At 41.9% G+C, this 17,744-nt stretch overlaps 1 protein-coding gene across 1 annotated transcript in view; it reads right to left on the bottom strand.

Moving 5' to 3' along the window:
* Positions 1 to 17,744, bottom strand: part of GPR39 (G protein-coupled receptor 39) — a 282,449-nt gene that overhangs the window by 182,105 nt on the left and 82,600 nt on the right. The window lies entirely within an intron of this gene.

Genomic DNA, 17,744 nt, shown 5'->3' with positions numbered 1-17,744 from the left:
ATTTTTTAATTTGACCTTCTTGAGATTTAACAGGGGCTTCCCTGTAGCTCAGATGGTAAAGAATCTGCCTGCAGTGCAGGAGACTTGGGTTTAATACCTGGGTCAAATGAGTTTTCTGAATCTGTTTAATTTCATCAGTTTGGGGAACATCTCAGCTATTACCTCTTTCAATATTGCCTTTTTCCTGATATTCTGTTGAAGTTCTCACCCTCTTCTCCATGGCTCTTAATTTCCCAAGCTTCCACTTCTTTGCCTCTCAGGGCTATATTATGGATAACTTCTCTAAATTTATTTCAGCTGACTTATCTTCTTTTCAGCTATGCCTAATTGGCTGTTAAATCTGCTAAATACAATAATGAAGTTTTGACTATAATCACTTTCACCTCAAAAGTATTTATTTGGTTCTTTGCCAAATATGCTTGATCATTTAAAATCACATGTTCCTTTCTTATCTTCTGTGTCACTTTGTTACTTAAAGCTCATTATTTTATAATCTGTGTCTTATATGCCAATGTCTGAAATCACTGTGGATATGCTTTAGCTATCTGTCACTTTTCAGGCTCTCTCATCGCTTTGTTTCCATATGTGGTTTTATCTTTTTTATTTCAAAGTGTAAATTCATACCTCCTCATCCCAGAATATTATCTGGGAGAATTTCTTGAAACCTGGATTACAGGTAAGTTCCTGCAGAGAAGATCTGTTTCCTGTTGCCGCATCCCTAGGACACAACCAACCTAGACTTGAACTTAAAACTGAATTTTCCACCTGAGGTTTTTCAAACCACCCATACAGTGTGATTTCAGGCCATTAGCTTTATGAGGGTATTTGGGCGTATGCACTCTTATGTGAGAATATTTCCCTTCCATTCAGAATTAGGAATGAAGACAGCCAATGTCCTTTGCCACTCCCTGGGGCTTTTTCCCACTTCATCCTTACTCTGAGGATATAGAGATTTGAGATCCTAACAAAATGGATGTTGGGGGGAGTCAGAACCTTCAATAAGATTTCCACTTTGAACATATTAATTGGATTTCCTATTTGGGGCTTTTCTGTCTTTCTCCCATGGCTACACAAACCAATGCAAGTTCACCCAATCCAGCAAATGCCTGCAAGGGGTCACAACACCTCTCTGACACCCACTTTGATTTAGTCTGTGGTCTCTAAGTTCTGCCAGTGCAGAAGGCAAAAGGCGTTGAAATATTTGTAAGTGGTTTAGCCAATATTTTTTACTTTTATGCAGGAAAGCTACTGTCAGGGTTTCTAGTCGGCTAAACAGCTGGATAAGGAAGACACAGAATTCTCTTTACCACGCAGCCCCAGGGAGGTGTTAACATCCTGCAATTGGCCAGAGGCTTATTCACTGGAATACTGGCCTCTGGAGCTGGTCACACACCTATAGCTGGTGCAACACACCAGTGATCATGGGTGAAGGGGAAACTGTATTAAAAAGTACACTTTTAGCTTTAGAGAGCTGCCTAGGGGAATGAAAATGGGCCATTAACCCAGGCAGGATACAGGGCCTACATTACATACTCGGTTCCTCCGGGTTAAGTGTATGAGGCTGAGTGGAGACATTCCTATCAAGGTCAGGAAAAGCTCCTACGCTCCAGTACTTCAACTAACAAAATGTCAGCTGATATACTATTAATATTTGGATTCCTCAGACAGCATATTCAGTGGGAAAACTTGACAGTCACCTCTATGCGCCTAATGACAACAGGAAAGTTATAAAATTCTTGTTCTAGGCAGCAGGTCTCCAGGGACCACAGGCCTTTCTGAGGCTTGTGAGTCCAATGCCCAGGGAGAGAATGCAGGACTAGAATTCTCAGTGACAGTTTGGAGCCTTTGATGACATCTTTTGCTGAAAGAGGCCAAAGACTGAAGGGCAACCTGGTCCTGGAGTAAAACTGGGACAGGCTGGGACCTGAAACCTGTGCCTCTTTGCTGCAGTGCTTGCACCTGGACAAACATTTCCTTCAGCAATATAATACAGAGAAACTATGAGGAACTAAAAATAACTGTGCTCATGGGCAGCTGAGACAAATTATGGACAAGCTACAAAAAGACCAAAAACGCAACTGTCACTCCTGAAGAGCTGGGAACAAAAGCATGGTTCTGAACATGCACCCTGCACTCAACACCACCAAAGGGGTAGGCACATCACCTAAGCCACCCCACGTGCTTCCTGGACACACCTAGACACACCCCTACCCTCACTCCATATAAGGAAGCAGCGTGCCCTGCTCTGGAAGCAAGTGAGCAAGGGAACCTGTTATCTGTTTTCACTTCCCCCTGTTGCAGCAAGGGCCCCAATAAAGCCTTGCTTGACTTTCTTGTCTGGCCTTACCAATTTCTATTAAGGCCAAGAACCCTGGGCTGTATAAGAAAATTACAGGGACAACTGAGGGTTAGGTATCTTTTTCGGGGGGGGGGATATATCATCCTGTTTTTGGGTTCTGGTGTAAGAACAAAAGACTGACATTAGCCATACAACCATGGGACCAGAACTGTCCATCATAGCCTGAGCAACAGAAGGAGACCTGTATAATGATGTGGTGGGTACCCAGCAGAGCTCCATTCTATACTCAAGCATACAAGTATACAAGTATACTTTGTCAATATACAAACTAATACTTGACATTACTTTGTCAACAAAGGTCCCTCTAGTCAAGGCTATGGTTTTTCCAGTAGTCATGTATGGATGTGAGAATTGGACTATAAAGAAAGCTGAGCATTGAAGAATTGATGCTTTTGAACTGTCGTGTTGGAGAAAACTCTTGAGAGTCCTTTGGACAGCAAGGACATCCAACCAGTCCATCCTAAAGGAGATTAGTCCTGGGTGTTCATTGGAAGGACTGTTGTTGAAGCTGAAACTCCAATACTTTGGCCACCTGATGCAAAGAGCTGAATCATTTGGAAAAGACACTAATGCTGGGAAAAATTAAGGGCAGGAGGAGAAGGGGATGACAGAGGATGAGATGGTTGGATGGCACCACCGACTCAATGGACATGAGTTTGGGTGAACTCCAGGAGTTGGTGATGGACAGGGAGGCCTGGCGTGCTGCAGTTCATGGAGTCACAAAGAGTTGGATACGACTGAGAGACTGAACTGAATACTTCTGTATGGTTGTATTATATTTCTTTTACATTATAGGAAAGAAAGAGAGTCATAAACAGCTTAAGAAGCTTATTCAAGGTGATTCTATTTGAACAGAGTTCATATTCCAACTCGGGCAATCTGGTTCCCGAGTCTGTACTTTCAACTGCTACACTATTTTGCCATGCACCATGCAGGAATGTTCTTGTAGAGCTAAAGGTTATATGGAAGATATCTCTGTAAGTTGAACAGTCACTAAGCACTTATGCTGTAAGTGTTTATTTTTTTCCAGGACATGTGTACAACGTTCAATTATGTGAAAACAAGATAAAGCATAGGAGGAGAAACTGGCATTATTTTGGGGAAACTTTTTTGACTCCACCTGACTTGTGAACTACTACTAATAAAGAATCCAGGGCAATACAACTGGGTGTCTTATAAATATAGGTTCACTGGCATCCAAAAGATGTTAATAGTTTGGTACCAAAGACAGGTGTTTCCAAAGGTTTCAAAAAGTATAAATCAATAAATAGAGTAGTCTCCAAAGATGGCCATGATTCCTCAGCCTCAGGACTCTCCCACCCAGATCTAGATCTGGCCTTGTCTTTTCCTTGCTTTGATCAATATAATGTGGTAGAAGTGATACCATGCCAATTTCACGCATAAGCCTTAAGAAGGGTTGACAACTTCTACCTTTGTACTCTTGGAAACTAGCCATTCTCTAAGAAACCCAATTATACCCAGACTGCCATGCTATGAGGAAGACCAAGTTAGCCATGTGGAAAAGGCATATGGAGGCACCAGACACCTGAGTAAGGCTTTCTTGGGCCTCTAGGATAACCCAGCTACTAGCTGCTGCTGCTAAGTCCCGTCAGTCATGTTCGACTCTGTGCGACCCCATAGATGGCAACCTACCAAACTCCTCCGTCCCTGGGATTCTCCAGGCAAGAACACTAACTGCAGCTAAACGGCACCATGATGGGACAGAAAAATCACCAGCCAAGCCTTACGCAAGACACAGAGTCATGAGAAATAAGAAACTATGCTTGTCTTAAGGCCCTGAGTTTCAGGGTGGTCTGTTACATAGTAATAGATAACCAAAATACATAGATTAATGTGACAATATATAGTATAGCTTATCAAATCTGCTGGAGGCATATTGTATGTAAAAAGCAACAGAAGAAACCTTGCAGCTCAAATAAAGGTAGGAGAACAAAAATTGAGGTGCGCTTGGTTTAGATCTGGATAAGGAACTTAGTAAAATAATCACCTTATCAAAAATGTAGAAATGAGGACTTCCCTGGTGACTCACTGGTTAAGACCCCATGCTTCCAATGCAGGGGACAGGACTTCAATCCCTGGTCAGAGAACTAAGATTCCACATGCAGTGGGGCAACTAAGCCTGTGTTCCACAACTACTAAGCTTGTACACTGCAACTGCAGAGAGGCCTGCACACTGCAGCAAAGAGCCTGCACACCACAGCTAAGAAGCAAAGCAGCCAACTAGATAATAATCAATATTTTTAACAATGAATGCCTGGCATAAAAGATCCTGTTCCATTCTAGAACTAAGTCTTGCTGTCTCTAGAGCTCCCAGCCTGTCCCCAGAGGCCACTATGTACCTGTGCTACCCTAGGTCTGGGCTCCAGTCTCTCTTTCATGAAAGAAAAACAATGACTTCTGAAAATAAGGACTGATCTGTGATTCTGGATCTCAGAGAGAAAAGCATGCCAGAGACATCTTGTTAATGAAACATTTATGGGCATCAGACACACACTGAGTATGAAAACCTGTGATTACTAGGACAAGAGGAGTGAAGAAAAAAAATCATTGAGTCACAAGGCTGAGAGAGAGAAAAGGACATAGGTCAAATACTAAAACCTGGACTTAGTGAATTGCCAGGCTGGGCTTCCCTGGTGACTCAGTTGGTAGAGAATCAGCCTGCAATGCAAGAGACTACCTGCAGGTTCAAACCCTGGGTCGGGAAGATCCCCTGGAGAAGGAAATGGAAACCCACTCCAGTATTCCTGCCAGGGAAATCCCATGGACAGAGGATCCTGGCAGGCTAAAATTCATGGGGTTGCAAAAAGTCAGACATGACCTAGCAACTAAACCAGCCAAATAGAGGCAGATGGGCAGGGAAAGGGAGTGAGCACTGACCCCTACTTGTGACACTGCTAGAGATGAATGCAGATCCATTGTTTAAAGAAAAACAATACTGAGAGAAGAAATCAGTATCCAGGATAGAAAGATGTCCAACTTGCCCTCACCATGGCATTGTTGCTCTGTGTGTCATTTTCATGGGGTTAAATAAGGCAGTCTCCCTTGACCTGGAAGCTGTCACTCCAGCTTTAACCTACAGGGTGAGGGCACTTCCTGATGAGGTAACGAGGAAAGCATGGGACAGCAAGCTGTGGATGGGACACTGCTGTGAGTATTGTATTCTTATCTCAAGTTGAGCAGTGGAGTGAAGGCAGTTGGATAGGAATTGTGTTCAAATATAACCTGACTTTCATTTTACTGCCTCCCTTTGACTTTGCCCCATTTCAGGGTCCCATTTCACCCATTTTCTGCACATGATAACTCTGTAGTTCCTTTTTAAAACAATATTTAACTTGATAATGACTGTAAGTGAAGGATAATTTTCCATGGGAGATATTCCATCAAAATGCAATGAAATAAGTCAATGTTATATTACTCCTTGCATCAATCCATTTCCACTACCTAATTGATGCTCTGCTCCAAATCTTCAACCTGTTGTTAAGTGTGAGTCTAAAAATGGCTTGCTTGCGATTGTCAAGGGCATATCTGATTTTTTTTATCTCGATGACATCTGTTCTGTCTGCTCTATCATTATTTTCTAATATTCTGATTCTCAAAGGAACAGAGAATCTCACTTTGTCCTCTAACAAGTGAAAAACTGAGCTGTTCAATGAAGGGGGCCAAAGAATGACCTCCACACATTCTCTCCCTATGATCCTGCCTCTTTGTTGGACTATTAAAAAATTAATTAAAAAAGTTGTTGTCTGCTGGCCTTCCACAAGGAAATACAGGTAGCTCTTGGAATAAAGTGGGTTTCCCAAGTTTGCCTAGAAAGGACTACAGACAGTAGGTTGCCAGCAGAGGGAGTTGGGACCCTGAGCATCCTTTATCTACCTCTAGCCTCCATCTTCGGAGAAGGCAATGGCAAGCCACTCCAGTACTCTTGCCTAGAAAATCCCATGGATGGAGGAGCCTGGTAGGCTGCAGTCCGTGGGGTCGCTAAGGGTCGGACACGACTGAGTGACTTCACTTTCACTTTTCACTTTCACACATTGGAGAAGGAAATGGCAACCCACTCCAGTGTTCTTGCCTGGAGAATCCCAGGGAAGGGGGAGCCTGGTGGGCCTCCGTCTATGGGGTCACACAGAGTCGGACACGACTGAAATGACTTAGCAGCCTCCATCTTTGGAGAAGGCAATGGCACCCCACTCCAGTCCTCTTGCCTGGAAAATCCCATGGATGGAGGAGCCTGGTAGGCTGCAGTCCATGGGGTCGCTAAGAGTTGGACACGACTGAGCGACTTCACTTTCACTTTTCCTTTTATGCATTGGAGAAGGAAATGGCAACCCACTCCAGTGTTCTTGCCTGGAGAATCCCAGGGACGGTGGAGCCTGGTGGGCTGCCGTCTATGGGGTCGCACAGAGTCGGACACGACTGAAGCGATTTAGCAGCAGCAGCAGCAGCAGCCTCCATCTTTAATGTCTGATGGCAAAAAATGTGGAAACCCAGAATTTAAGGGAGATAAAAGAACCAAAAGAAGAAGTACAGCCAAGTGGAAGGAAACTGGGTCTTGGAGGTAGTCACACCTGGGTTCAAATTCCAGCTCTGCAGCTCACCAGCTGTGTATACTTACTATCAGATCTCTGAGCTTCAATTCTCTCTCCAGTAAAATAATTCTATTTGCAGAATTGCTTTGAAGAAGTACAGACTTTATTCAAAGTGTTCATCCCTCAGTAAATGGAGCTACCATTATTGTGATAACAATGATGGACATCAGGGCCATGTTGGTTGATCACCAAAGTGCTGTAGCGTTATAACCTCTCTATTCTCCACGTACCTGCAAAGTTTTCTATATTTTCTCCCTTCCTCCCTCAGCTCCCTAACAGCTCGTGCTCTACGATATCTATGCTTATTTTCCTACTTGTGAAATATCAAAATGACTTTGAACAAAGTCAACAGAAAGTACATATTTAGAAACATACTTAGTGGGTAGATTAGTCACAGCCAAACTTACAGGCTCCTTATAACATTTCTGAAGGGTATCTGTCGACATGCATCAAATACCTTACAAGTATACGCTGTCTGACATAGACATTCTATCTTGGGGAGGATGGAGGATGAGATACCATTTTTAACAGCTGAAAAAACCTGCTTCCAAAAATTAAACTCTTTTCAAAATTAAAATTTTCCAAATTACACGCATGCGTGCTCAGTCATTTCACTCATGTCTGACTCTTTGTGACTCCATGGACTGCAGACTGCCAGGCTCCTTTCTCCATGGGATTTTTCCCAGTAAGAATACTAGAGTGCGTTGCCATGCCCTCCCTCCAGGGGATCTTCCCAACCCAGGGATTGAATTCACTTCTCTTGTGTCTCTGGCACTGCAGGCAGATTCTTTACCACTGAGTCGCCTGGGAAGCCCCCAAAATATGTTAAATAAATATAATTCAATCAACAAATTTGCTCTTGGATCACTAATATTAAAAGAGCACATTAATTATTCCGTAAGAGAGGAATACACAGGCTTCAACACCTATCTGAAGAAGTAGATACGAGAAACTTCTATTCATACAAAAAACCATGTATATTATACATCTGCATGTATAATAGTGTCCAGGGTTTTCGAAACTCCAACTATTTGAGGAGAAAAAGGTGATGAAACTTCTTAGCACAAAATTCTGGTAGTCACAAATTTCTTTTTGTTTGCTAGAGTGAAGTTGGCACATAGGTTTCAATGTCAGACATTCTATTATTAAAAGGTATATGCTGTGAAGCAGGGCACTCAAAGCCGGTGCTCTGGGACAACCCAGAGAGATGAGGTGGGGAGGCAGGTAGTCCAACACATGTGCACCCATGGCTGATTCATGTCAATGTACAGCAGAAACCACCACAATATTGTAAAGTAATTATCCTCTAATTAAAATTAGTTAATTGTTAAAAAGAGGTGTATCCTAAGGAAATATTAATGGAATGCATGAAAATTAAGTTTAAGACTGTTTTCACATTTATTCTTAATGATTCAGTTCAGTTCAGTCACTCAGTCATATCCAATTCTTTGCAACACCGTGAATTGCCAGGCCTCCCTGTCCATCACCAACTCCCAGAGTTCACCCAAACTCATGTGTATCGAGTTAGTGAACCATCCAGCCATCTCATCCTCTGTCGTCCCCTTCTCCTCCTGCCTCCAAACGCTCCCAGCATCAGAGACTTTTCCAGTGAGTCAACTCTTCGCATGAGGTGGCCAAAGTATTGCAGTTTCAGCCTCAGCATTAGTCCTTTCAATGAACACCCAGGATTGATCTCGTTTAGGATGGACTGTTTGGATCTCTTGCAGTCCAAGGGACTCTCAAGAGTCTTCTCCAGCACCACAGTTCAAAAGCATCAATTCTTCGGCAATCATCTTTCTTCATAGTCCAACTCTCACATCCATACATGACCACCGGAAAAACCATTGCCTTGACTAGACGGACCTTTGTTGGCAAAGTAATATCTCTTCTTTCTAATATGCTATCTAGGTTGGTCATTCCGTTCCGTTCCGTCGCTCAGTCGTGTCTGACTCTTTGCGACCGCGTGGAATATAGCCTAACCAGCCTTCTCCATCCATGGGATTCTCCAGGCAAGAATACTGCAGTGGGTTACCGTTTCCTTCTCCAGGGGATCTTCCTGACCCAGGGATCGAACCCGGGTCTCCTGCATTGGAGGCAGACGTATTAACCTCTGAGCCTATTTATTGCCCAAATCTGGTCACTTTTGAGATAAAAAAGTAAATGCTATTAATCATTAAGCCAGAGAATAACAGGTGTAAACCCAAAGTACCGAATAGAAGCAATCTAAATGTCCAGCATGGGGGGCGGTCCTAAGATGGTGGAGGAATAGGACAGAGAGACCACTTTCTCCCCCACAAATTTATTGAAAGAACATTTGAATGCTGAGCAAATTCCACAAAACAACTTCTGAATGTTGGCAGAGAACATCAGGCACCCAGAAAGGCAGCCCATTGTCTTCGAAAGGAGGTAGGACAAAATATAAAAGATAAAAAGAGAGACAAAAGAGTTAGGGACAGAGACCCATCCCAGGAAGGGTGTCTTTAAAGAAAAGTTTCCAAACACCAGGAAACCCTCTCACCAGCGGGTCTGTGGGGAGTTTTGGAATCTCAGAGGGCAACATAACCAGGAGGGAAAAATAAATCAATCAATAAAACCCACAGATTATGTGCCTAAGGGCAACTCCCAGCAGAGAAGCAGCCCAGATGCTTGCATCCGCCACCAGCTGGGGGTGGGGGGTGGCGGGGGGCGGGAGGGACTGAACAGGGAGCAGCGGGCTGCATTGCTTAGGGTAAGGACCAGGCCTGAATGCCCTGATGGCAATCTAAGGGAGCTAACCTGAGATAGCAACCTAAACTGTGTGGTAACCAGAGAGGGGGAAAAAAAGAGAGTGAGAACTACTCCGCAAAAAGCCCTAACCTGATTCATGGGGTCTCAAAGAGTCGGATACGACTGAGAGACTGAACTGAAGGCACTGCTGGGCCTGCTCACAGAACAAAGGGGTGTGAATACCAGAGGACAGCTAGCTGACTGGGGACCGGCCGATCCCCAGCCAGAGGCAGAGAGGCAGGCGGGCAGCAACCAGAGCCGAAAAGGGGCAAATTCGGCCCCAGAGATGGCATCCTCTACCAAACTGGGATCAGGCTTCTGGTTGCTAACTAAGACTTCCTGGGATTCTGGACAGTTGACATCCACCGGGAGGGTCGCAGCCAGAGATCAGCTCTCCAGAAGAGACACACGCACCCGCTGCCACCCAGGAAACCTACTGGCTGGGTCCAGGGAGGTGATAAGATGCACCCACCACCTCAGGAGAGTGCACTCACCAAGCACCTGGTTGTCTGAGCTGCTTGGACCTGGGAAGGGCACAAAACACAGGCCCAACCGAGCCTGCGCCTTTGGGGAGTACCCAAGAACCAGAACCTGAGCAGCTTAGACCTGGGAAGTGCACGCAAGCCAGGGCCGCTTTAGACAGTTCACATGCAAAGCAACCTGGAACCTGAGCAGTGTAGACTGGGAAAGCACACGTGCCAGGAGCAGGGGCAAACCCAGTGTGACCAAGACTGTGAGCACTCCCCACATACGCCAGTGATATTTGTTTGCAGTGTTCCTCCCTCCCCACACCACGACTGAACAAGTGAGCTTAAATAAGTGACCACCTTCGCCCCCTTGTGTCAGGGCAGAAATTAGACACTGAAGAGACTTGCAAACAGAGGAAGCCAAAATAAACAGAGGGAACCATTTTGGAAGTGACAGGTGCGACAGATTAAAACAGTGTAGTTAGCACCGACTACACTGGAAAGGGCCTATAGATCTTGAAAAGTATTAGCTGTAACAAGGAACTGTCTGAAACTGAACTGACCCCACACTGCCCCGCAACAGCTCCAGAGTAATTCCCAGATATATTTTTACTATTATCGTTTTTTTTAAGTTTTAAAAGTTTTTTTAATTTTTAAGTCCTCTATTACTCCTTTAATTTTCATTTTTATAACCTACTCAGTTCAGTTCAGTCGCTCAGTCATTTCCGACTCTTTGCGACCCCATGAATCACAGCACGCCAGGCCTCCCTGTCCATCACCAACTCCCGGAGTTCACTCAGACTCGTGTCCATCAAGTCGGTGATGCCATCTATTACCTTACAAAAAAAAAAAAAGACCCCATTTTTAAAACAAACTTCATATATATTTTTTATAAGTTTTGTGACTTTTTTTTCATGTTGTATTTTTGAGGGTCTAACCTCTACTCTAGATTTTTACACTTTGTTTTTTGGTATTTGTTATCAATTTTGTACCTTGAAGAATCCTGTCTTCAGTACCCATTTTTACTTAGGAGTGTGTTGACTGGCTTGATTACTCTCTCCCCCTTTGACTCTCCTTTCTCTCCTCCAGGTCACCTCTATCTCCTCCCTCCCCCTTCTCTTCTCTACCCAACTCTGTGAATCTCTGTGTGTGTTCCAGGCTGAGGAGGACACCTAGGGAACTGATTACTGGCTGGATCTGTCTCTCTCCTTTTGACTCCCCCTTCTCTCCTCCTGGTCACCTCTGTCTCCTTCCTCCCTCTTCACTTCTCTATGTAATTCCGTGAACCTCTCTGAGGGTTCCAGACTGTGGAGAGCACTCAGGGCAGTGATTACTGGCTAGATTGCTCTCTCCCCTTTTCATTCCCCCTCTTCTCCTCCTGGTCACCTCTATCTCCCTCTTCCCTCTTCTCTTCTCCCTGTAACTCTGTGAACCTCTCTGTGGAGAATCTTTTCACCATTAACCTAGATGTTTTATCATCGGTGCTGTCTGGATGGAGAAGTCTTCAGGCTACTGTAAGAATAAGACTGAAAACCAGAGGCAGGAGGCTTAAGCCCAAAACCTGAGGACACCAGAGAACTCCTGACTCCCGGGAACATTAATCAATAAGAGATCATCCAAAAGCCTCCATACCGACACTGAAACCAAGCACCACCCAAGAGCCAACAAGTTTCAGAGCAAGACATACCATGCAAATTCTCCGGCAACGCAGCAACATAGCCCTGAGCTTCAATATACAGGCTGCCCAAAGTCACACCAAACCTACAAACATCTCAAAACTCACTACTGGACATTTCATTGCACTTCAGAGAGAAGAAATCCAGCTCCAACCACCAGAACAATGATGCAAGCTTCCCTAACCAGGAAACCTTGACAAGTCACTCATCCAACCCCACCCACAGGGAGGAACCTCCACAATAAAGAAGAACCACGAACTGCCAGAATACAGAAAGGCCACCCCAGACACAGCAATCTAAACAAGATGAAAAGGCATAGAAATATTCAGCAGGTAAATGAACAGGGTAAACGGCCACCAAACCAAACAAAAGAGGAGGAGATAGGGAGTCTACCTGAAAATAATTCAGAATAATGATAGTAAGAATGATCCAAAATCTTGAAAACAAAATGGAGTTACAGATAAATGGCCTGGAGACAAGGATTGAGAAGATGCAAGAAATGTTTAACAGGACCCAGAAGAAATAAAAAAGAGTCACTCAATAATCAATAATTCAATAAATGAGATAAAAAACACTCTGGAGGGAACCAACAGTAGAATAACGGAGGCAGAAGATAGGATAAGTGAGGTAGAAGATAGAATGGTAGAAATGAAGCAGAGAAGAAAAAGTAAAAAAAAAGAATTAAAAGAAATGAGGACAACCTCAGAGACCTCTGGGACAATGTTAAATGCCCCAACATTCGAATCGTAGGAGTCCCAGAAGAAGAAGACAAAAAGAAAGGCCATGAGAAAACACTTGAGGAGATAATAGTTGAAAACTTCCCTAAAATGGGGAAGGAAATAGTCACCCAAATCCAAGAAACCCAGAGAGTCCCAAACAGGATAAACCCAATGTGAAACACCCCAAGACACATATTAATCAAATCAACAGAGATCAAACACAAAGAACAAATATTAAAAGCAGCAAGGGAAAAGCAACAAATAACACACAAGGGGATTCCCATAAGGATAACAGCTGATCTTTCAATAGAAACTCTTCAGGCCAGAAGGAAATGGAAGGACATACTTAAAGGGATGAAAGAGAACAACCTACAACCCAGATTACTGTATCCAGCAATGATCTCATTCAAATGTGAAGGAGAAATCGAAAGCTTTACAGACAAGCAAAAGCTGAGAGAATTCAGCACCACCAAACCAACTCTTCAACAAAAGCTAAAGGATCTTCTCTAGACAGGAAACACAGAAAGGGTGTATAAACTCAAACCCAAAACAACAAAGTAAATGGCAATGAGATTTTCAGTTCAGTTCAGTTCAGTCACTCAGTCGTGTCCGACTCTGCGAACCCATGAATCACAGCACGCCAGGCCTCCCTGTCCATCACCAACTCCCGGAGTTCACTCAAACTCGTGTCCATTGAGTCGGTGATGCCATCCATCCATCTCATTCTCTGTTGTCCCCTTCTCCTCCTGCCCCCAATCCCTCCCAGCATCAGAGTCTTTTCCTGTGATACTAATCAATAATTACCTTAAATGTAAATGGGTTGAATGCCCCAACCAAAAGACAAAGACTGGCTGAATGGATACAAAAACAAGACCCCTATATATGTTGTCTACAAGAGACCCACCTCAAACTAAGGGACACATACAGACTGAAAGTGAAGGGCTGGAAAAAGATACTTCACACAAACAGAGACCAAAAGAAAGCAGGAGTAGCAATATCATATCAGATAAAAGAGACTTTAAAACAAAGGCTGTGAAAAGAGACAAAGAAGGACACTACATAATGATCAAAGGATCAATCCAAGAAGAAGGTATAATAGTTATAAATATATATGCATCCAACATAGGCGCACCGCAATATGTAAGGCAAATGCTAACAAGTATGAAAGAGGAAATTAACAATAACACAATAATAGTGGGAGACTTTAATAACCCACTCACACCTATGGATAGATCAACTAAACAGAAAATTAACAAAGAAACACAAACTTTAAACGATACAATGGGACAGTTAGACCTAATTGATATCTATAGGACATTTCACCTGAAAACAATGAATTTCACCTTTTTCTCAAGTGCACACGGAACCTTCTCCAGGATAGACCACATCCTGGGCCATAAATCTAGCCTTGATAAATTCAAAAAATTGAAATCATTCCAAGCATATTTTCTGACCACAATGCAGTAAGACTAGATGTCAATTACAGGGAAAAAACTATTAAAAATTCCAACATATGTAGGCTAAACAACACACTGCTGAATAACCAACAAATCACAGAAGAAATCAAAAAAAGAAATCGAAATATGCATAGAAATGAATGAAAATGAACACACTACAACCCAAAACCTATGGGACATTGTAAAAGCAGTGCTAAGGTGAAGGTTCATAGCAATACAGGCTTACCTTAAGAAACAAGAAAAAAGTCAAATAAATAACCTAAGTCTACACCTAAAGCAACTAGAAAAGGAAGAAATGAAGAACCCCAGGGTTGGTAGAAGGAAAGAAATCTTAAAAATTAGGGCAGAAATAAATGCAAAAGAAACAAAATAGACCATAGCAAAAATCAACAAAGCTAAATGCTGGTTCTTTGAGAAGATAAATAAAATTGACAAACCATTAGCCAGACTCATCAAGAAACAAAGGGAGAAGAATCAAATCAACAAAATTAGAAATGAAAATGGAGAAATCACAACAGACAACATAGAAATACAAAGGATCATAAGAGGCTACTATCAACAACTATATGCCAATAAAATGGACAACTTGGAAGAAATGGACAAATTCCTAGAAAAGTATAACTTTCCAAAACTGAACCAGAAAGAAATAGAAAATCTTAACAGACCCATCACAAGCATGGAAACTGAAACTGTAGTCAGAAATCTTCCAGCAAGCAAAAGCCCAGGACCAGATGGCTTCACAGCTGAATTCTACCAAAAATTTAGAGAAGAGCTAACACCTATCTTACTCAAACTCTTCCAGAAAATTGAGGAGGAAGGGAAACTTCCAAACTCATTCTATGAGGCCACCATCACCCTAATACCAAAACCAGACAAAGATGCCACAAAAAAAGAAAACTACAGGTCAATATTGCTGATGAACTTAGATGCAAAAATCCTAGCAAACAGAATCCAACAACATATTAAAAAGATAATACATCATGACCAGGTGGATTTTTTTGCCAGAGAGGCAAGGATTCTTTAATATCTGCAAATCAATCAATGTAATATACCACATTAACAAATTGAAAGATAAAAACCATATGATTATCTCAATAGATGCAGAGAAAGCCTTTGACAAAATTCAACATCCATTTATGATAAAAACCCTCCAGAAAGCAGGAATAGAAGGAATATACCTCAACATAATAAAAGCTATATATGACAAACCCACAGCAAACATTATCCTCAATGGTGAAAAATTGAAAGCATTTCCCCTAAAGTCAGAAACAAGACAAGCGTGCCCACTCTCACCACTACTATTCAACGTAGTTTTGGAAGTTTTAGCCACAGCAACCAGAGCATAAAAAAAAAAAATAAAAGAAATGCAGATTGGAAAAGAAGAAGTAAAAGTCTCACTGTTTGCAGATGACATGATCCTCTACACAGAAAACCCTAAAGACTCCACCAGAAAATTACTAGAGCTAATCAATGAATATAGTATAGTTGCTGAATATAAAATTAACACACAGAAATCCCTTGCATTCCTATACACTAACAATGAGAAAACAGAAAGGGAAATTAAGGAAACAATTCCATTCACCATTGCAACAAAACGAATAAAATACTTAGGAATATATCTACCTAAAGAAACAAAAGATCTATGTATAGAAAAATATAAAACACTGATGAAAGAAATCAAAGAGGACACAAATAGATGGAGAAATATACCATGTTCATGGACTAGAAGAATCAATATAGTGAACATGAGTATACTACCCACAGCAATCTATAGATTCAATGCAATTCCTACAAAGCTCCAGTCGTCAAGACAGTATGGTACTGGCACAAAGACAGAAATATAGATCAAAGGAACAAAATAGAAAGCCCAGAGATAAATCCACACACCTATGGACAGCTTATCTTTGACAAAGGAGGAAAAATATCTAATGGGTAAAGACATCTCTTTAACAAGTGGTGCTGGGAAAACTGGTCAACTACTTGCAGAAAAAAAATGGAACTAGAACACTTTCTAACACCATACACAAAAATAAACTCAAAATGGAGTAAAGATTTAAACATAAGACCAGAAAGTATAAAACTCCCAGAGGAAAACAGGCAAAACATTCTCTGACATATATCACAGCAGGATCCTCTATGACCCACCTCCCAGAGTAATGGGAACAAAAGCAAAAATAAACAAATGGTACCTAATTAAACTTAAAAGCTTTTGCACAGCAAAGGAAACTATAAGCAAGGTGAAAAGATAGCCTTCAGAATGGGAGAAAATAATAGCAAATGAACCAACTAACAAAGAATTAATCTCAAAAATATACAAACAACTCCTGCAGCTCAATTCCAGAAAAATAAACGACCCAATAAAAAAATGGGCCAAAGAACTAAACAGACATTTCTCCAAAGAAGACATACAGATGGCTAACAAACACATGAAAAGGTGCTCAACATCACTCATTATAAGAGAAATGCAAATCAAAACCACAATGAGGTACCATCTCACGCAGGTCAGAATGGCTGCTATCCAAAAGTCTACATGCAATAAATGCTGGAGAGGGTGTGGAGAAAAGGGAACCCACTTACACTGTTGGTGGGAATGCAAACTAGTACAGTCACTATGGAGAACAGTGTGGAGATTCCTTAAAAAACTGGAAATAGAACTGCCATATGACCCAGCAATCCCACTGCTGGGCATACACACCAAGGAAACCAGAATTGAAAGAGACACATGTACCCCAACGTTCATCACAGCACTGTTTATAACAGCCAGGACATGGAAGCAACCTAGATGTCCATCAACAGACGAATGGATAAGAAAGCTGTGGTACATATACACAATGGAATATTAGTCAGCCATTAAAAAAGACACATTTGAATCAGTTTTAATGAGGTGGATGAAACTGAAGCCTATTATACAGAGTGAAGTAAGTCAGAAAGAAAAACACCAATACAGTATACCAATGTATATATATGGAATTTAGAAAGATGGTACCGATAACCCTATATGCAAGACAGCAAAAGAGACACAGATGTATGGAACAGTCTTTTGGATTCTGTGGGAGAAGGCGAAGGTGGGATGATTTGAGAGAATAGCATTCAGACATGTATATTATCATATGTGAAACAGATCTCCAGTCCAGGTTTGATGCATGAGACAGGGTGCTCAGGGCTGGTGCACTGGGATGACACTGAGGGATGGGATGGGGAGGGAGGTGGGAGGGGGGTTCAGGATGGAGAACACATGTACACCCATGACTGACTCATGTCAACATATGGCAAAAACCACTACAATATTGTAAAGAAATTAGTCTCCAATTAAAATAAATTTTAAAAATGTCCATCATGAAGGATCAGTAAAATAAACATGTAACATTTTTTGAAAAATATTAAAAGAAAATTCAGCCATATGGAAAGATGTACATAATACATTAATAGAAAAAAATCAGACTGCAAACTAAAACACATAGTATGGTCACATTAAAAACACATACATTTGCAAGCATAGACCCACACTCTCCACAATACAAGAAAGACAGATGACACAGTGCTAACAGGAAGTACTACTGAGTGGTGGGCACTGGGACCATTTCCACCCATCTACATTTCTAAAATTTCTATAATGAATGTGTGTTACATTTGCAATTTCAGAAAAAAAGTTATTTACAATTTCTTTTAGTAAAATACCGCCTTTAAAACTCT

This window comes from Moschus berezovskii, chromosome 2, assembly GCF_049115385.1.
Source record: "Moschus berezovskii isolate FMDL1 chromosome 2, NW_MosBer_1.0, whole genome shotgun sequence".
In the NCBI taxonomy this organism is placed as follows: Eukaryota; Metazoa; Chordata; class Mammalia; order Artiodactyla; family Moschidae; genus Moschus; species Moschus berezovskii.
This window is presented reverse-complemented; position numbering and strand designations above follow the sequence as displayed.